Source organism: Diceros bicornis, unplaced genomic scaffold, assembly GCF_020826845.1.
Source record: "Diceros bicornis minor isolate mBicDic1 unplaced genomic scaffold, mDicBic1.mat.cur scaffold_199_ctg1, whole genome shotgun sequence".
Taxonomy (NCBI): Eukaryota; Metazoa; Chordata; class Mammalia; order Perissodactyla; family Rhinocerotidae; genus Diceros; species Diceros bicornis.
The window spans coordinates 246565-269050 of NW_026691090.1; the positions used below are offsets into that span (position 1 = coordinate 246565).

At 36.4% G+C, this 22486-nt stretch overlaps 1 long non-coding RNA gene across 1 annotated transcript; it reads left to right on the plus strand.

Annotated features, from left to right (window-relative positions):
- Positions 1-1843: 1843 nt before the first annotated feature.
- Positions 1844-21707, plus strand: LOC131402635 (uncharacterized). The gene is made up of 4 exons (XR_009218840.1): positions 1844-1960; positions 11162-11225; positions 20212-20307; positions 21545-21707. It is a non-coding gene; the product is annotated as an uncharacterized LOC131402635 (long non-coding RNA).
- The last annotated feature ends 779 nt before the right edge of the window (positions 21708-22486 follow it).

The window sequence follows — 22486 nt, forward strand, 5'->3', positions numbered from 1 at the left end:
AACATGGAGACCTGACAAAGTATAGCATATTTCCTGTATGTGTTATAGAATCTAAATAACTTGAAAGACCCTGGAAGAGGCAAAGACACCAGGTTTTGTGAAAATGGACCAGAGTTTTTATACAGGCAGGTTTTCCTTAGGGTATGTAGACACGGTAGCAAGAGGTTGGGAAAGCTAGGGAGACCCTCACCAATAATCAAAGTAAAAAAAAGTTTACTGTAGGTATGTACTGCTCCACTCTTGGGTAGACAAGTTGTGAGATAGATGCATGTTTTGTGGAAAGCCAGAATTATCTTATGTTCAGTTCTCTTTCTGTGAGGCCCCAACATCCTAGGTCCTTTTTGTCCACTGAAATGTGTGAGCTGTTCTTGGCCCTGAGGGCAAATATCTCTCTGTTGGGATGGAGAATGGAAAAGGCAGGTGTCAAGTGCCCCAGCTGTCTATCATTTGTAAGAGAATCTGGGTAGACTGCTCCCTGCTCAACTCTTGATCAATGTATATGTTGACTCTGGCCGTAGAGACTTTCCAGAGACGCTAGATTACAATGAAGAACCATTTTGAGGGGCTATGGTTTCCTCTGCTCTGATTTCTTTTTTTGTGTGTGTGAGGAAGATTAGCCCTGAGCTAACATCTGTCGCCAATCCTCCTCTTTTGGCTGAGGAAGATTGGGCCTGGGCTAACATCGTGCCTGTCTTCCTCTACTTCACATGGGACGCTGCCACAGCATGGCTTGACAAGCGGTGCGTCGGTGCGCGCCTGGGATCCAAACCCGCAAACCCCGGGCGGCCGCAGCGGAGCGCGCGCACCTAACCACTACGCCACCAGGCCGGCTCCTGCTCTGATTTCTTGATCAATTCCTTCCTACTGCTTTCTGTCTTCCTGTAATTTCTCAAAGTTTCTGGTCTACTGGTGGGACCTTACCTTGGTTTTCAGTGTTATTATTCTGTCATTCTGAAGGTATATACATTATATTAATTATGTGTGTGTAGGGTGGCAGTTGGGAATATATATTGCCACTTGAGAGGGATCTTGAGATGAAGGCTAGGCTCGATGCACATATTCAGTTTGTCTTATTGAACCAAACATGATGACTAAATTAAAAACCCTATAATCAGGACCATAGCCCACTTAAGATATTGCCTTTATTAAAATGACTAAAGTTTTATTAAATAAGAACTGACCGTAATCTTTGCTTTCCGTAGTTACTTCTGAGAGTGTAAACTTCATCAAATATTTGAAATCCTTACACGGAAGCTGTGACTCCTGACCTGTTGGTTGGAGCCTACCTCCAAGTGCAAGCTTTGAGTTTATAAGAATGGGTACCTATAGCTGTCGAAAAGGCAGGAGGAAAATTAGATTCCAGGAGTAATAGACCCAAGACTCCTGGTTTATTCAACATGGGACTGGCTCGTTGCAGAACTGAGAAATACCTTTTTATCTCTCAAGTTTTAGGCTTATTTAACATTTCATATGGCTATTTTAGATTCCAAATATTATTATCTAGTATAAAAGAGTGCTTTATGTTTTTCTTAATTCTTAAGATGCACAGTAGTCATGAACAGTAATAAGTGTATCATTGAAGAATTATCGTTGGAGCATTGATAGGATTTAAATTCTGTATCTGTACGGTATAATATTAGGTTCTCATTTTAAGCTTTATATTTGAAAAGCCGGGTATAGCAGAATATTAATAGTAATGTAATAATCACAAGAGTTTCAACATGGTAAAAAAGTGCTAGTAGGCAAGTATGTATTTGGTTTTCAAACGGTATCTAATTGTTCTTATCAGTATCGAAAGATCCTGTTACTGCATGTGTCCTTATGTTTTATTTCGTTTCTTTTAGGTCTCTTTTATTCAAAACCTTGTATTTTGTGTAGAAAGAGTTTACCGTGTGCCTGATTTTGGTGTCTGGGAAAGAGGAAGCAAATATAATAATGGCAGCACAGAGCTACATTCGAGGTAATTTGTTTATTTCTAAGGGTTTTTTTTTTTTAATTTAAATGTGTGGAATTTGAATATGAATAAAAATCAAAAGTATTAGATGGGAACTGTGGTTTCTATGTTAATTTCATCTCTTTTTTTTTTTTTCTATGTGATGCAGATGAAATTCACTTAAAATTAAACCAAAAGAGTCTGCTCTCAGTGCCGATAAACAGATGCAGGAAAGGAGCAGGGTGTCTTTCCCAGCCTCCCGTGGTGTTGGTACATGCATATCAGCCTCCAGTCCACGGCTTGGCCTTGCTGCTCAGCCAAGTCATTTTCTTTTTCCTCTTTACAATGACACTCTTTGAAAGATCAAGGAAATTAAAATTGCCAAACACCTATGTATATACATTGCATGTAAAATTCCCTTCCATGTTATAGAGCTGATTTTTGTCCTAATCAGAGATACTTATACTCTTCATATAAAACTTAACATTCATTGTTTTCTCTGAGAGGTGTGGTCACCATCTTGAGCTGTGGTTTAGGGGGTTTGAATAAACAAGAATAGTTGATAACTTATGTTAGTAGTTTGTGAATTTCCTTTACTCTTTAGGGTGAGGGAAATAGCTTTAATGACTGATTGCACCTTTCAGATGTTGTAAATTTTTGCCCAGGAGGTCATCTTTTAACTAAAAAGTGTAGCTCAATGAGTCCTATCCATTTCACACTAAAAGATTTAAGAATTTAAAGGTGATTAACTATAGGTCAGTTTACATCATTGAGACTTGAAGTAGAGAAACAGTTTAAGAAACACTGGTTAAGAGGAATCCACAGCTGTATATTTTTTTGGGTAGAAGAACTAATCACACAGAAAACTAAGCCAATATAAGATATAAACTAAGATATAGAAACTGGCTCCAGATCTCTAGCTGTGTATCATCTCCATGCCTCAGTTTCTTCATCTATAAAATGAAGATAATAATAGTTTCTACTTTATAAAGTTGTTATAATGATTGAGTTAATATATATGTAAAGCATTTGAATACCTGGCATAAGTGAGCACTAGAATACAAGTGTACTCACACATTTAAGAATATTTTAATAACAAAGATTGAAACAAAAAGGACTTCAGTTAACTCTGGGTTAACTAAAATACAAACATTTTTCTGTAAGTTTTATGATTCATATGAGGCATTTTTATAGTGCACAGCAGAATAGTAACAATCAGTGAAGAAGTCAGTGAAGTGGAGAAATAATTTGTGGGAAAGTTCAGTTCAGACATTAAACAAATTCTGGCAAATATTAAAAATAGGAAGATAATGTTATATTTCAGCCATAATCCAAATTAAGTTCTCAACATTTTCCAGATTATCAAATTACAAGAAAGAAAGTGGATTTGATTAGAAAAGGTGATTTTTAAAAATTTACCTTTCTAGCATTTATGATTTATCAGACCTTTTATCTGCGTTTTAATAACCGTTTGATACATGCCAATGTTATCCCACTGACATTATTTTCAGTATAAAATATTTGGAGTAGCATTTTTTCTGTTTATAAAAAGTGTAGTAAATTCAGAAAGAACCTTGGGTGAAAGATACCATCCTCGAAAGTGAAGGTGTTGGAAGGTTTCTAGTGAAAAAACAGGCTCCAACTTGTTTTCTTGTAACTAAGGTGCTAATCTTTAATTGAACCATTAAGGATTGTATTTCAAGGCTTGGAAGATCATTATATGATGTTCTTTGCTACCTTTTGCATGCAAAATTAATCTTAATTGTAGCAGGCCAATTCTATTCAAATGGATGGGTAATGAAGTTTGCCATTAGGTTTGGATGATGGGTTTTATACATTTAACATTGATCTTTTAATTTTCTATGGTATAACACTTTACAATTCTCCATAAGAATTCTAAACATTTTTTTCAAATGTGTCTGACCTCAGATCTCCACAAGCCTTCTTGGATGTGTCACCTCTGGTGCCAAAAGGGTCTATTTTGACACTGCAGGCGGACTTGGCACTGACGGACGCAGCGATAGCGGTAGTCGTGGGAGGCCAGTATCTTTCTGTGCTCAGGCCTGGGTAGTGGAATGTGGAGCTGCTGCTTAGCCTGTTGCTGCTGTAAGACATCCCAGAACTGTCTGTGCCTGGTTGGATCTGATCCTTACTGCTTAGTGCAATACCCTGTTATCTCCTTAAGCTGTCCTCCTCATTTCAGACAGCCTGAAGTAGTCTACAGTAACTCTTGCTGTAAGTACCCACACCACCCTTTTTGCCTTCTGGCTTTCTTTGCCGTTCTCCCTCTAGCTGTGTACTATACGGTCCTCCTTAGCAGGAGTCAGAGAAGAGACAGAGCACAATCTGACTGTTGCCTTGGTGCTCACTAGGGCCTTGGCCAAAGCGACTGGCTTGGTGAATGTTCCTTTCTTCCCTTATCACACTGGGCACATCCCTTCTAAGCTGCAACTTGATCAAAGAAGGTTACCACCCCTAGGCCCCCAAAAGGCACACATAGTATTCCGAAGTCAGAGCCTCCCTTTTCAGCATCCATTCTCAGTGGTCCTTTAATAATTGCAATCTGTGGCACTGTCCAGTTACAGAATATATTTTATTTAGGTCGGGCAGGGAACATTATTGCCTTTTATACGGGAAGAAACTAAGGTTTAGAAGGTTTAGCGATCTCCCCCCGACCCTGCCTTTAAATGATACACCCCAGTAAGTAGTAGAATCAGAACTGGATTCCAGGTGATTGGCCTCCAAGTCCAAAGTTGTTTCTGCTCTTTCACGTTGTATTTTCAAGTCTTAAAAAGTTTTTCTAAAGTTTGAAAGAACAGTAGGGTATATGCTCTTGGTGAAACTGTTATAAGTTTCAAGTATATCTTTGTTTAGTAATCAGTACAGCTTGATTCAGCTTAATGCTTTGATCAGACCCTTCCTGATCTGCCCTTTTCAGCCCCAGGTTTGCTGGTATCCCTTTTAGTCCAAGTTTTTGAATTATTTAGTATTTCTTAGATAAACCCTAGAATTTTTTTCTGAAAGGTGATCTCTTTACATTTATCTGAACCGCATTCTAGCAGCTGCCTCACCCTTTTCAGGGCTTTAGGAAAAGGATCCATTGCTCTAGGCTCACTATGATTTTCTTGAAATGTTTCCTAAGCAAGTGTTCCCTGCTTTCCTGGTTTTTCTGTTGACTTGACTTTCCTCAAGTGACATGCTCCTTTCAGTTTCTCCCAGGGTGTCTGGAACTGTGTCAGCTAATTCTCCTCTTTTCTCTTGTTCAGTCTCTAACAAATGCCTATGTATTTTAAAATCCTATATTATTTGATTTAATTACATTTTCCTCCATATATCTTTTTGGTACCTATTTATTGTAGCACTAATTCTTAACCCCCAGAATTACGTATCCAAGTAGTCTTCTCAGCTGCTCCAAGTTGAATTAAAGTATTTTAATCTTTATATTTCCCCTTCCTCATTTATGTGAGGATATTCCTACACCTTGGGACTACCTTTAAACCAAAATTCTTTGTTTTGGAGAAGAGATGAGTCATCTATAAGATGTGAATTGAACCTTCACCAAGACTAACTTTGAATTTTTTGGCTGTTGGGAAGAAAAAGGAAAATTGTACTTAATAACTTAGTAATGTGGATATCTGCCCAAATAGAAAGAAAAGTTTTTGAAACATTAACTCCTAAATAGAACTTTCTATTTAATAGCATAATTTCCTTTTTTACTTTGTTAAATCTAATATTTGCGGTACAAAGAAGACTGTAGAAGCAAAGAGAATTTAGAAATTTAGATCTGATTTTTCAGTTTTTTTTTTTTTTCATGGTTTTATGTTCTATTCGCTTGGCTTTTCCAATAAAGAAAGCCATCACTAAAATATCAGATAAGTAACCATCATATCACCACTTTACTCAGTTTAAGATGTTTTTAGTGACCATTTTATTCCACACAGTGCTTGTTATTTAAAGTAACTACTTAATCTTCTTAAATCATTTTTGATGTTCCAGTCATTGAACTATGATAGAAGCAACTATCCCTCCGTTCTGCTTCATTTTATGTATTTTTGCTGTACTGAACAATTCATCAGCACCCATTAAAACTATAGTCCTGTCAAGTTCTTGCTGTTTCAGGGGATATGATTGGGTGGCTCAGGGAACTAAAGCATAGTGTTAATGAGCAGGAGGATGTGAATTTAGTTCTCATGCTTGTCAATGAATTTTTTGGATTCTGTGGTGGGTTGTCAATCACTGAGTCCAAACCCATCATCTTTTCTAGAAAAGCTTTGAAATATGCAACAAACCACTTTTATTACAAACTATCTCCCAAGCGAACATCACTTCATTTTAGCCCTGTTAAATGAATGTTGAGGTAACACTTTTCAAGACCAGATTGGTGAATGTTCTACTGGTAGTATTCACCTAATATTAATATATTCAATAACTAATTATAGAGTAATTTAATTTTCTGAGAATGTCTTGTGCTAGTAAAATATTTTTAACTCTTACAACAGTATGTATTATATTTGACAGTAAAATGTAAGATCACATTAGGAGTATGTTTGAGTTTCTAAATAGCTTGCTGTAGCCAGAGATTTAAATAACCAGTGGATAATAAAGTAACATATTTGTGAATTTCAGTTAAGTCCAATTATTTAACCAATTGCATTGGGAAAGAAAGTTAAAAGAGAAAGAGTTCCACATTTACTCTAGTCCAGGTACAGTGTTTGTTTTTTTTTGTAATGCTTTATTTAGAAGACAATTTCAAAATTCATCCTTTAGCTGTCTTGTTAAAGACAAAACCTTGAGTTAGCTACATCGTGTATCTCCTCCAGTGCAGTATTTCTTTTGGATATTTGCCTTTTGAATAATTTATTTATTCTCGCTTCTCAAAATACTACAAACAGTCTTCATAACACATGTACGTCACACTGTAAGTGGAGGTTTTCTGGTATTACTCAGTTAAATGCATGTAAATGTTTGTGCGTTGGGGACTATAAGGGAACTCCTAGGACATCAGGAACACATTCTTAAGCAAGAACACCAGTTGACGATGGATGTTTTTGCATGAACTGTCAGAATAGATGACCCCTAGGGGCTCTCCTAACCCTTAGGTTCCAGGAGTCTAGAATTCTTATGCAGGTACTATTTGGTTTCCATTTGGAGCATGCAAGGCTGAGTATGATTGGCCTACTTATTCTGGGTACGTGATAGAATTAGGAACCTGACTTAGGTTCTTTTCTGGTTACCTATTGTTGCCAATAAACTACCCCCAAATTAGAGGCATAAAACAACAACAATATTTTATTAGTATTAACTCTCATAGTTCTGAGGGTTGCTGGGCTAAGCTAGGTGGTTCCTTCTCAGGGTCTTTTATGCATTTTCCGTCAGTTGTGGGTGGGGTTGGAGTCAGCTTGATGGCTTCCTCACTCAGGTATCGGAATGTTGACTGGAACCTTGGCAGGAGCTGTCTGCCACAAGACTTATATGAAGTTTTTTCATATAGACTTCCTCACAACATGGTGGCTGGGTTCCAAGGTCCAGCGTCACAAAAGAGAGGGCCAGGTGGGGGCTGTATTGCCTTTTATGACCTAGCTTTAGAGGTCATGCAGTATAACTTCCACCACATTCTATTTGTTAGAGTCAGTAAGACCAGGCCATATTCTAGTGAGGGGAATAAGAGTCCACCTCTTGATGGGAAGACTGTCAAAGAATTTGCAGACGTTTTAAACTGGCACATATTTTTCGCTTGGACTTTATTCCTTCAGGTTCTAGGCCTTGTCATTTCTCTGTTTTCTTTTTCCTACCTTCCTGTGGGTTCTTCAGCATTTTTTAGAATTGCGTATTGATTTATCTGTAATGATTTTGAAGGTATCTTTTTGTATAGCTTTTTAGCGATTGCTCTAGGTATTACATTATATATATAAACTGAGTGTACCGCGGTCATTATTTCACCCACTGGAGGCAAATATAGAAGTCTTACCTCCATTTATGTCTTGTTACGCTCCCCCATTTATATTATAGTTATCATAAATATTTTTCCCACATGCATTTAGAACCCACAGTGTTACAACTGTTGCTGTAATTGTCAAACATAATTTATAAAACTCAAGAGGAGAAGAAAAGCCTATCGTGTGTACCCATATTTTTGCTTACTATATTTTTTCTTCCTTTTTGATTGTTCCAAGGTTGATTGGTTGGTTGGTTGCTTGCAATCATTTTGTTTTGAGAATTTACTTTAGTCATACTTTTAGGGTAGATCTACTGGTGACAGATTTCTTATTTTTCTTTCATCTGGGAATGTCTTGTGTAAATAAATAAACAAATAGGATATATTTACTGGTATAAGATTCTGGGTTGACAGTTCTTCTGTTTCAATGCTTGAAAACACTTGCGCCACATCCTTTTAGCCTTCATGGTTTTTGGTAAGCAATTCATTGTCATTCCGTTGTTTTTCCCCTATAGGTAAAATGTTGTCCATGGCTACTTTAAAGATTTTTTCTTTGTCTTTAGTTTTCAAAAGTTTTGATGTGCCTAGCATGGATATATTTATTTTATTCTGATTGAGTTTCACTCGCTGCTTGAATCTGTAGCTTTTTGTTTCTTGCAAATTGGGAAGTTGTCTGCCATTATTTCAAGTACTTTTTTTTTTAGCTCTGCCCTTTTTCTTCTCTCCTTGAGGGAGTCCAATGACATGAATGTTAGATCTTTTGTTATAGCCCCAAAGGTCCCTGAAGCTCTCTTCGTTTTTTTTTTCTAGTCAATTTTTTTCTCTTTTGTTCTGATTGGATAATTTCTATTGTTTTATCTTCCAATTTGGTTATTGTTTCCCCTTTCTCCCCCATTCTGCCATTGATCCTGTCCACTGAGCTTTTAATTTTTATTATTGTAATTTTTCACTTGTAAAAACTTTGTTTACACTTTTCTGTTTCTTAGCTGAGGCTTTCTATCTTTTCACTTGTTTCAATCATATTTATAATTGCTCATTGAAGAATTTTTATTATGGCTGTTTTAAAATCTTTGTTAGATAATTTTAACATTGCTTTCGTCTCAGTGTTAGCATCTATTGATTGTCCTTTTTCATTCAGTTTGGCTGGGTCTGGTTCTAGACATGATCAGTGATTTTTGATTGAAATGTGGACATTTTGAGTATTATGTTGTAACACCCTGAATCTTATTTTAACTTTCTATTTTAGCTATATTTTTTTGGCACCACTCTGCCAGGGGAAGGGGGCAGGGTCATCACCTCATTACTACTGGGTAGGAATGTAAGTCTAGGTTTTTCTTTGATATCCAAGATGGAGACTCTTCATTGTTGCTGGGTCCAGTTGGGATGCCTAGTTCCCCAGTAGGCCTCCACTGATACCTCCTTGGCTAGGAAGGATAGGAGTGCCTCATTACTCATTCCCAGTTGGCCTCTACTTATGGAACAGGGAGAGGATGTGGCCTCTTTGCAGCTGGGCATTAGTGAAAGTACTGACTCTCCATTGGACCTCCTCTGATGCCATCCCAGCAGGAAGGGTAGGTTCACCTCATTACTGGCAAGCAGGTGTGGAAGTCTAGGCTTTCCGTGTGTTCTCCACTGACGCTGAAGTGTGAGGGGGGAGACTTCTTAACACTCATTGGTAATGAAAGTCTTGGCTTCCTTCTTGGACTTCTCTGACACCACACGGCAGCTGAGAGGGTTGCAGGTTGGGTGCAGTTCCTTATTATAGACTCAATGTAGAAGTCTAGGTTCCCCACTAGCCTTTACAGGAGTGAGTGGGGGTAGGGCCACAGTTTTCTTTTCTTGAGTGGTTCTTCTCTAAATTTTAAACTGTCTAAATTTTGAGTGGTTGTTGTCTATTGTGTTTTGCTAGGCTATCCTTTTCCTGGTCCTTTAGCTAGAGAGAGCAGGCTTTTGTTGGGGCTTTTTTTAATACACCTACTGGCATTTCCTGGTTTTTGGCTTCTTTAGCTCTAAGTCTGGTATATTGGAGGCAAAAAGGAAACTCAGGGAACTTACCAAGTGTTGTTCCTAGAATCCTAAGGCTCCTAGCCAGTCTGCCTTTCCATCTTTCTGAGGCTTTTTATTTTTGTTATGTGATGTCCAGGGTTTTTTGTTGTACTTAGTGAGAGAAATAGGGAAACTTATGTCTACTCCACTTCCCCATCCATGTATTTTAAAAGGTTTCCCACCTATTTACTATCCTGTATTAAAAGTAATGCATACTTGAGAACATTTCATGTAAACAACCCATTGAAAATGTAGATAATGATGATTCGAATAGCTTAGAACAGTGGTTCTCAAATTTAAAGTGCATTTAACCCCCTGGGGGGCTTTTTAACACTGATTGTTGGGCCCCACTCCTGGAGAGGAGTGAGAATTGGCATTTCTAACAAGTTCCCAGATAATGCTACTGCTCTGGGGACCACACTTTGATAATCACTCCTTTAGAGAAATGCTGAAATGATGACTGATCATTAATTTTAAATGATATTAATAGCATATGCATTTGCTTTTAATAAAAACAGAAAAAATGCAATAAGTAAAATAAACTGGATATTAGATCTAAAATATTTAAATGTTATTTATAAGATGACAGTCATATTTTTAATGAAATTTGTCTTCCCATTTTCCAGCACTATTGTATGTGGCATTTGAGAGGGCAAAGGAGTACGTATTTTATTATAAACAGAACAATATAGCAAAAAATGAGAGGTATGATGATCAGTTGTTTTGTGAGCATAAAGTAATGCCTATTTTATTGGACTCTAAGCAAAGAGTATTTGAATGGGTATATTAAACCCCACTCCGTGGTAAGTGTATGATGTGCAAGAACTTTTTTTAAGGCTCAGAGTTGATATCAGAAAAGCTCTTTTACATTGATCTGAGCTAATGATGCGCAACCTTGTTATTACTGTGCACATATTATAATATACCTTCCTCTAAAGTTCATCTTTTTTTTTCTTGAGTTAGTGAATATAAATGATACTGGAATTAAAACTACTCCCATCAATAGTATGACCATTTGCCTAGATCAAGGTGAACTTAGAAATATTTTTCCCAGAAGATCACTAACTATAAAAAAGAGAAATTAAAATAGTGAAATGTCAGACTGCGATCTCTTAGACATTATTCTTCCTACAGAAGTTGTTCTAAGTTTTAATAAAGAAACTTACTTGTGAATATTCATCAGATAATGGTTCTTATTTTGTAGCCAGATATATTAGAGTTATAAAGTATTTCCTTTTCTCTTTTAGCTCTGTTGGCTTAGCAAAAGCAGCTCTAGAAGCAATTAATGGATTCAACCTCTTTGGCAACCAGGTAAAAAAAACAGCAATAGTAACAATAAACTGTGATTGTTTATTTGAATTATGTTTTTAATTAATTTGGCCATTCATTAACCAAGTTGTTCCTTATGATCAGAGAATGTCTGAAATTTATGTGGCAGACCATGGTTGAACAGACTTTCCTTTGAATATGATTTGCCGGTTAAATTTTAGTTTTCTAACTAAAAAACATTGCTTAATTAGAAAAAAAAAAAAATCTCTTCATAAAGAATTCTCATTGTCTTTGTTCCCTAGCTTTTTCCTCAGGTCTCTTGTTGAGCTTTCACAGTTTTAAATATTCCTAGCCTTATATATCATATATTTTCCATATTAGTTCTCATGTTGGTTTCAACTTAATGTAAATCTTATGTAGAGGGGAATTTGTGTAATATGTGCAGCCAAAGAATTGGAAATTTTAATCCTAGCTTAACCCTCAACTGGCTGTAATTATATGTCTAAATCTCATTTTCTTCGGGATAAAAGAGAAATCCTAAGGGTTGCCTTAAATTTTCTTAAAACAAGATCTTTAACAAGTTTCTGCACCCAATCAAGTGACCGTGGATTGAGTTGTCAATGAAAGGGAATAAAATGTAGGAATACAGGTTATTACTCTGGATCAAGAACTAGGCTAATTGTCTTTAGCAATTTTTGTAAAGATTCTTAAGATGGGAGGGCAAAGGCGGTTTCCAGCTGATATTATAATTAACCTTAAGTTATTAAAATGCTTGGTGGTCTAGTGGTTAAGATTCAGCACTCTCGTTGCTGTGGTCTGAGTTCGTTTCCTGGTCAGGGAACCTCACCACCCATCTGTTGGTTGTTATACTGTGGCAGCCATGTGTTGCTGTGATGCTGAAAGCTATGCCACTGGTATGTCAAATACCAGCAGGGTCACCCGTGGTGGACAGGTTTCAGGGAAGCTTCCAGACCAAGGCAGACTAGGAAGAAGGACATGACCACACATTTCTGAAAAAATTGGCCATGAAAACCCTATGAATAGCATTGGAGCATTATCTGATACAGCACCAGAAGGTGAGAGGATGGAGCAAAAAGACCAGGCGGGGTTCTGCTCTTTGGTACACAGGGTCACTAGGGGTCGGAACGGACTTGATGGCACTAAAAACAACAACCAATTAAAATGCCGAGTCAGTAAAAATACATTTTAGAAAGTTATGCAGATATGCAAAAGGTAACATGGTTTTTGTTATGGCAATTGTAATACTATGTACCCGAAGTCTTGAATTTAAGAAAGTTTTAAGTTGAAGTGTTATAGTACAACTGCCTCTCTTTCACTCCCTACATCCACAAACTCACTTCTGTTCTCACTCTAACTTCCTCTTGGAGGATGGACTCTGCTTACATCCAGGACATGAAGAATGAAGAATGAACATAGACATGAACGGATTGGGAAGAGGGGAGCAGCACCTTATTTTGGGTGCCCAAGACTAAATCGCCCACTTCCCACACTCTTCCTCCTCTCTCAAGACCTCTGGCTGGAGAAATGGAGAGATCAGAGCTCATGGGGGTTTGAGGGGTGTGAGCCTATCGAAATCATGATTATTAATATTATGCCTCTCCTGGAGATTCTTGGTGCCTCTGGCACTGATCTCTTGGCTTATGTCAACATTTCTTTCTCACTGGAAGAGTCAACATACTCATGGAAGTCCCACATGTATCCTTCAGTACTTCTCATTTCCTTTTCACCCTTGCCTCACTCTCAGTACATTCATTTAAATTAGTGTGTACGTGTGTATGTATGAATTTGTGTGTGTATATGTGTGTGTGTATGTCTGTGTTTGTGTTTGTGTATGTATATAGGTATATTAGATAGATAGGTAGGTGGGAAGGAAGGAAGGAGTATGGCATAAAGGTATAAAGGCATAAACATGGCATAAAGGTATGGCATTGTAGCATTATTTACGATGGCCAAGATATGGAAACAACCTAAGTGTCCATCGATGGATGAATGGATAAAGAAAATGTGGTAAATATATATACAATCATGTGGCGCATTGCGATGTTTTGGTCAACAATGGACTGCATATATGATGGTGGTCCCATAAGATTAGTACCATGTAGCATAGGTGTGTAGTAGGCTATACAATCTAGGTTTGTGTAAGTACACTCTGTGATAGTCACACAATGATGAACAGCATACAGTGTGCCTAAAAGCACATTTCTCAGAACATATCCCCATCATCAAGTGATGCATGACTATACAATGGAACATTATTTAGCTATGAAAAAGAATGAAATCTTGACATTTGTGACAACATAGATGAACCTTGAGGGCGTTATGCTAAGTGAAATAAGTCAGACAGAGAAAGACAAATAGCATATGATCTCACTTATATGTGGAATCTAAAACAACAAAACACCAAGCACATATATACAGAGAACAGATTGGTGGATGCCAGAGGTCGGGGGTGGAGGGTGGGTGAAATAGGAGAAGGGGGTCAAAAGGCACAAACTTCCAGTTATAACATAAGTCATGGGGATGTAATGTGTATCATGGTGACTATAGTTAATAATACTGTATTGCATATTCGAAAATTGCTAAGAGTAGATCTTAAAAGTTCTCTTCACAAGAAAGAAAATTTTTGTAACTATGTACGGTGATGGATGTTAACTAGACTTATTGTGGTGATCATATTGCAGTATATACAAATATTGAGTCATTATGTTGTACACCTGAATCTAATATAATGTTATACGTCAATTATACCTCAATTAAAAAAAAAAGAATGGCATTGTATTTGGAGTCAGGAGACTCACTGTATGCTCTGTACTCCCACTAGTGAGTTCTGTGACATTGGCTAGTTGTTTACCTGTCTCGGCTTCCTCAACTAAAAAAATAGAGATAATGATACTAGGACCTAACTCAGAAGGTTTTCATGCAAATAAAAAGCTTAGTATAGTGCTTGGCAAAGATTAAACCCTCAATAAATATTATCTCTTGTTATTGTTAATGAAGTACTGGTAATGTCAAAGAACGGAAATGAAGAGATTGGACTGAAAAGCTTCTAGAGAGTATTTCAAGGAGACTTAGAGGAGTCATGGACTAAATCAATAGTGTTACAGCAGCAGTCTGGAAAGATACAGGTCTTGCTCTTCTGCCTTCCATGGCATACCAAGTAGTGTGCTGAATGGAGTTTTGTGTCTAGGTTGGACATTATAAGGTATTGGTCAGCTCTTTTTTGCAATCGTGCCATCTCCTTTGATGTCCCTGAGTCTTAGTGTATGTTGCTTATGTGTCTGGTATATATACTACATATATGCCTCCACCTACATAGAAGCCCACACGTATACATGCTACCTTTCCTAACTACCCATGTTTCAGGGCTCTGTCTTCAGCCTACTTTTCCCAGGAAGCTTTCATAGATCTCTTAGCCATAACTCTAAAAGCACTGAATTGCTCTACTATACTTTCTGATTCTGAGTTATAAATATACTGCTAGAATTGTTCCTCAGCCATAATGTCTCAGTCTTGGCTGCACAGTGGAATTATTTGCAATACTGATTGCTGGGCTCTACCCCTGGAGATTCTGATTTAATTGGTCTAGGGGGAGACCTTGGCCTTGAGATGTTTCCAACTGCCCAGGAATTGTAATGTTCAGCCAAGGATGAGAACGACTGCTCTAAGCAGAGTTAATATTGACCTTGGTTAGCTCACGTCCATTCCCAGCAGAGCTGTGTGCCAAATGTTTGCCGAGTTGACTATTCGTTGAGTATTTTGGATGGAAATATAGACAAATAATGTCTTATTCCTTTAGCCACATAGATGTCACATGTTGCAAGTGGAGCTCTCCATGTTCCTTTTTTTTGGATAATATCAAACAGTATCCTAGTTTTACCAATTCCCTTTCATTTTTGTTTCTGATGTGGAGAATTACAGAAACCTGACTTTGTTAATGTTAAAATTCCCACCTCTACAGCAAAGTTAAAAATATACCTGCTAAATAGTAGCACATTTAAGAGTGCATATGATCTTTTCAGTGTTTAATCATTTTATCATATTGCTCCATGTCCTTCAATGGGCTGTGGTCTAATTAGAAGTCAGTGGCTGGGAAAAGAACTGATGTAACAAAGAAATGTTTTTATTCAAATGAAAACCTATAGAAACCTCCTCAAGATTTGAGGGATTTCAGATCAGATGAATATTCTCAGCTATTTCCAAAAACTGTTGATGTAGTGTTTTAGAAGACCTGATCATGTGTCTTTAACTAAATTAATTTAGAGCTTTGAAAAAGTACACCTATTGATCGCAACTCAGACAATCTTAGATCTTTGGAGCTGGAAGGGCCCTTCTCTCAAAATGAGTGGTCACAGAGTTGAGGTGGCTTTTCACTGGTCATGCAACAAAGAGGCAGAACAGGAATTAAACCAAAGCCACTTGGTAATGAATCTGGAATATCAACTATTAGTACAGGAAATCTTAAATCTTGAATGCTTTCTACCTTTAGAGGTGAGAACTGTGCATTTGCTTTTGAAAACTTTTAAGCCATTTTCTTCTTTTTTAAAAAATTTAATTTTTTTATTGAGGTGTAATCAACATATTAGTTTCAGGTGTACAACATAGTGATTCAGTATTTGTATATATTATGAAATGATCACCATAATAAGTCTAGTTAACATCCAAACCCACACGTAGTTACAAATTTATTTTTCTTGTGGTGAGAACTTTTAAGATCAACTCTCCTAGCAACTTTCAAATATGCGGTACAGTATTGTTAACTGTAGTCACCATGCTGTATATCACGTCCCCATGAGTTATTTATTTTATAACTGGAAGTTTTTACCTTTTGACCACATTATTTTCTTCTTAATTGTTGAACTTCTGAATGAGACATCCACTTGGCAAACAGCGTGAAAGGCTTGCCTTTTGCCCTTTTTGTGCTTCAGTGTATGAGATAAGATAAATGTTAATTTTTATTTTTATGGAAAATTGTTGGGTGGAATAAGCTTTTAGCTTTGATAATGGTTATTATGTGTTCTTACACTTCCTTTCTTCTTTTTTTTAAAATGTCAGACTTGTCTTATTATTCAAGGAAAAAACCTTATCATTTAAATCTTCCCTGTGAAAGCAAGTTATTTTTCTTTGGCAGAAAATATCTAAGAAGAAAATGTGATAAAATGGCCTAATGTCTTTAGTGATAAGTTTATAATAAAGGCTAATTTGGAGCATTTAGAAACATACTCATCAATATGAGAATCACATATTTCATCATACTTTCAAATATGTTCTCTATAAATATAGTGACATATATAATATTTAAGTGATATTTGACACTATTTAAATAATAATTTTTAAATAAATTATAATTCACACTCAGCAAATGTCATAGACATGCTAAGCAACAGTTTTGTGGTTCCTGGGTCTGAGTCTCAGCTCTCCCCTTTCTGAAACCCTAAGAATTACTACTCAGGTTCACCTCGCTCTGTAGTTGGAAAGTTCTTTTAACGCATGTGAGTAGAATCTTCTGTAGAAAAGAGAAGCATGGCTTGTGAGAGGGGCTGCTGGAAGCTACTGTTGGGCCAGTAAGTAAAAGTTGACTATTTACATGCCCATTGCCACCACAGCCATGATGCAGAGGGGTAATTCCCATCAGTAAATATCCTTTCTGTAAGAATCCTGCTCTCCAGGCTCTGCCACGGAGCTCAAGAACAGCTTAATGCTGAACTAGGGAAGAAAGTCTCCTGATGGTAGTTCTGTGGTATGATTTTGCATTCAGAAGAACAGAAATCATGTGTAGTAGATACACTGAGTGGGTTCATCTTGTTTTATGCTTTGATGCTATGTGGCAGCAAGCCTATTAGCTCAGGTTCAGAGAAGTGATTGATGGGGTAAAGAAAGGCCCAGACAATCCTTCAAATCATTTCCCTTTGAATTGAGACTAAAGAGATCAGCAGTGTCTTATGGTCATAGATGTCACCCTTGGCTTTAGGTACCATCTCAAAAGTGTTTGTTGCAGTCATGGAGTCTGAGGTAGATGGTTCAGTGCAGCTCTTCCCCACCATTGGAACTCAAGTCCCCATGACAGTGGTTAGGTTGAATCATCTTCTAGTGTATTTACTAGAAAGTAGTCATAGAAACTCAGTTTGGGAATACAGTTTGAGCTATCAGTCTTAAAATATGCTCTGTAGATGGAGTCAGGATATGATGGTAGAGTTGTGATAATTTCAGGAAATGGAAGATGAAAATAAAATATACAGTGTTAATCAGATACTTTGGAGTGACATATACATATAAAACATCCTTTCATATTCCTGGTTTTGATTGGAGAAATCACAATACTGACAAATGAGCTGAGGCCAGAATCTAAAAGGTAATGACTAGAGAAATTGCTCATGTTATGCAGAGCATTCAAAGCAATGCAGACATATCAAACTTCCTTTGAAATTTGCAGGCATAAAATTAATGTGTCTGATGATTTAAAGTTGGTGATAATTAATTCCATAAGTAGGGTCTCCTTGATGACTTTCTTAAAAATTTGCTTCTGAAGAGGAATAGGTGCCCATGGTCTTAGGTGAATTTTATGGTGAATTTTATCTTCCTGTGAATCTTGGCCCTATGCCTAAGCATGGTATATTTTTTAAGAGGACAGCCACACAATATAGTTAACTAGCATTTGCTCTCACTGTTAAAATCCAGTAATATTATGAAATTATTTTTCCCTTTGTGCATATTTCTTAGAGGCTGGCAGAGGAAGAAACCTGAACAAATACTTTGATGAATTTAGATAAATAAACCATTTATTCGTGGCCAGAAAATAGAAATTGGCTTGTTTATATTAATCAGATAATGGCAAGAATTGCCAAATTTGCTATTTCACTTCATTATTTATAAATTACACTAGTTAGATTTTATCTTTTAAAAATTCAGTTCAAGGCAGACTGATTTGGCATGCAATTAACTTTATTAATTATGAGCCTAAAGATAAATTATAAGTCCTGTTATTTTGTGTATTCACAGGCTCCCAACATCTCATACCTATTCATTTCTCTGCTGTTTGTTCTAACTACCCTGCCTGCTCCCCTTCCCACAAAAATTCAGATCCTAGCTTTGGTCCTTGCCTTCTCCATGAAGTATCCCAGGTTCCCTATTTTGTTTTTTTTATGTTACCTTTAGAGATTTATTATCATTATTATTCTCTCATCTAAGCCACTCACTTGGTACATAGGCCCATATCTTGGTACATCGTCATGTATTGCCTGCCATGTGCAGTCTTTTTGTTTTGTTTAATATTCATCTGGTTAGGACTGAATATCACCTGGGTCAGCTCCTTGAGAGCAGAGGTCAAGTTCTATCTTGTTTTCCTCAAAGCAGAGAACACATCACTCTGACAGTGGCAGATACCGCATGAAGCTTTGTTGAATTCAATTTTGTCAGTGGATATGAAAACTAGGGAATTTCAAATAATAGAAAGGACAGTTTAGTGTTAATCTGGTTGTAGAATGACAGCCTCACTCATTTCTTCTTCATTTATTAATTTACTCGTCAGAGTTAAAACAGATTTAAGAAATGATATTATGAATGAGAAATCATTCTATTTTTTTTTTTTTGGTGAGGAAGATCAGCCCTGTGCTAACATCTGCCAATCCTCCTCTTTTTTTGCTGAGGAAGACTGGCCCTGGGTTAACATCTGTGCCCGTCTTCCTCCACTTTATATGGGACGCCGCCACAACATGGCTTGCCAAGCGGTGTGTTGGTGCGCGCCCAGGATCCGAACCGACGAACCCCATGCTGCCGCAGCGGAGCGTGCGCGCTTAACCACTTCCACCACCGGGCCGGCCTGAGAAATCATTCTATTTTATGAGCTAATACTCATGTATGTACGTGGGTTAACAGGAAAAATGTACATATAGTGAGTCTGATATTTGGAGGTAGGGCCTAGTACCACTAGACATTGAGTTTCAGTCTAGGTGATTGATTTGAGGTATTTTAGTTTCAGAGTGAATGCGTCTTTGAAGTTGGTGAGAATTAGAATGATAGTTCTCTTCTTCCCTTCCCCATGTGTTTTTCTGAGTATTCTCTTATAATGGAAGCTGTATTTGTATTCCAGTTTCATTCTCTGTGTTTTCAAAATGTTTAGCTCCCCAGTAAAAGAACAAAGCTATGTTTACTTATGGCTATGCTCATAAATACGGAAAGCACTAATGGCTAAATATTAAATTTTTTTTAACTTGGTTAGCAGACCAATTGACATTTTTTGTTACACCTGTCTTTTTGTTCAAGTTTTTTGGCTCTTACTTGAAAGATATTTTTTATTGTGGGAAATTGTATAACTTAGTGGTTAAGGTGTGGGCTTCTGTGTTAGAGACTTGATTTTGAACCCGTGCTCTATTAAACTAAGATTTAGCATCTTTTTCAGTAAAATGGGGATAATAATCCTCTATATATGGGGATTAAATGAGATAATCCATGTGAAGCATAAAGCACAGTGCCTGACACACAGTGAATATTAGCTTTTATTTGCATTTTTATTATTTGAGATTCTCCTGTCTCTATATTTTAATCAAGTAGTTTTTATATCTATAATTCTAGATTGTATCTAAATTTGCTTAGTTTGATCATATAATCAACATTCTTTATTAGGACTGTACAATTCAGATTTTGTGAACTCAAATTGGTTCTTGTTTTATTCCTTGTCAAAAATGTGAGTAAACTATTTGTATTTTTATTAACATGAATATCCTTAATTGATTAGGTATCTTACAATCAATACATTTTGATTTATAAGAAGACTGAGGAGAAATAGGGAAATGTAAAAATAACATTTTTTATGATTATAAAATGAATGTTTATTGCAAGAAATTTGGGAAGTGCTGAAAGTATAAAAAAAGAAAATTAAAATCTTCTGTAATGCCACTCTCAATGCAACCAGTGTTAGTGTTTTTGTGAAATTTCTTACAGTCAAAATGCCCAATGTTCTACAAGTCGTTTTTTCTTAATTTAGGAAATGTTTTTCTCTTTCTTGTTCCAGGGCTGTTCTTGGTCGGTTATATTTGTGGATCTCGATGCTCACAATCGCAATAGGCAAACTTTGTGCTCACTCTTACCCAGAGAATCAAGATCTCATGTGAGATATTTTTATAATAAATTAATAAGAGCTATCGTTTATGATTGTTATGTAATTTTGTTTACTTTTCTAAGAATGTGTTCCAGAATGTTAGAGGTTGCCAGCAGAGAAGAGAAGAGAGAATAGACGTTGCCTCTCACTTGCCTGGTCTGTGGAGGTCTTGTTCAGGAAGTGAGCAGAGCTGTGGACACAGCTGCTTTGTCTTTCGAGTCTTTTGTAGAACAGGAGAAAAGTAGACCTTTTATTTTTTCAGGAGGGAGTAGCAACATTATACCAAAATGAATTTTTTTGTCACAGAATATTAGAAAAATATTTTTCATAATTTATATTCCTTTTGAATAAAATTATTTTTCATGCTTCTTTTCTCTCATTCGAGTCACAATTTTTTTTGGCTGATAAACTTTTATATGCCTATAGTACGCAATTGCGGATTTTTATAGGGGTTATTTATGGCTCTATTCTTAGAAAACACTCAAAATGGAATAATTTAATTATTTAAAAATAACTGTTTTATAGAAGTAATGCAGGATTATGATCAAAGAAAAACAAAACCCACAAATAAGCAAGTAATAATAATATAATATCCACTCGTTATTCCACCACTCAGTTATAATCTTAGGGTGACAACATTTGTGTTTATATGTTTTTATATATTTTTATATACATATATACTTTTCATTTTATAATACTGGGAGAATATTGTTCATAATATTTGATAATCTGGTTCTATGAATGGACATGTTTCCAGATCAATAAATGTTTCTACAATATAAACTTTAATGGCTGCTAATTTACTTATCTAATTGTTGGACATTTAGATTGTTTTGTGTTTTTCACTGATACCAAAAAATTGTTATGAGAAACTAAGTTTTAATGATTAGTTATTGGTGTTAAATTTTTACACACTGCCTTAATTAATATCTTAAAGTTTGAGTCCAGTGTTGAACCTTGAAAATACTCCTTATTGGTGAATAAAGTTTTATCTCCTCTGTAAGCTTCACTAAACCATACCATATAAGCGTCTGTGTGTCCCTTGTAGCACAGCAATCTCACTGTCAGTTAAAGACTTTTATTGACTTATTTATTGACTTATTTCTTATTTACTTACCTTTTATTATCTATTCCTTATTTATTGACTTATTTTTATCGGCTTTTCATCTCCATGATTCTCCTTGGGCTGTGTTGATCATATCACTGCAGGCACTTACAGTCCCTTCTTTTTTTTTATTGCTGCCAGAACACAGATGCTGCCCTGCTCCCCTGCATCACTTATCCTGCATTTGCCCTGGATGATGAAGTTCTGTTTAGCCAGACACTTGATAAAGTGGTTAGAAAATTAAAAGGAAAATATGGATTTAAACGTTTCTTGAGAGATGGATATAGAACATCACTGGAAGATCCCAACATACGCTGCTACAAACCAGCTGAAATGAAGGTATCAAAAACTATTCCATATCAGGGCATAACAGAGTGGTCAAAAGCACCGATTGAGGAGTCAGACTTCTTGGGTTTGACTTCTGGCTCTGCTACTTACTAGCTGTCTGGCCTTGGGCATGTTAATTAACCTCTCTGTGTTAATATTCTTCATTGGTAATATAATAGTACCTACTATTATTGGTCCTATTATTGAGGTTCTTGTGAGGATTAAATGAGTTAGTATATATAAAAATGCTTAGATCGGTGCTTCGCACATCGTAAGCACTTGATAAGTGTTAGCTCTTACCACCAGTGAAGCCCATTTGCTCATATGGAGCCATATTGATTCATCGGGTGAATAATTCTTCTTTCACACTTTCAGAACTCTGCCTGCCTGTTTCATACCATTTGTCTCATGTAATAGAAAATATCTATTTGTGATCCAATTTTCAATCTGTTAAGCAAATGCTCTTTTTTTTTTGTTTCACTTAGACACTTCCCTTTGAAATATAGTCCTCTAAATAATTAGTTTTAAAATATTTTCTATTTCAAATATACATATGTACCACTATATCTAGATTTATACTAGGTGTTTTTAAGCTGTCCAGAAAACTATAACACCCCCCAAAAAGGTAAGCGTGCCTCCACATTGCTGAATACAATTAGTGGGGTCGATTGAAAATTACTTTTGTAAGCATTGTCATAATTTTGACTCATTCACTGAAGATAGGGAAAATCCCATGAATCTGTATATAAAAAATGT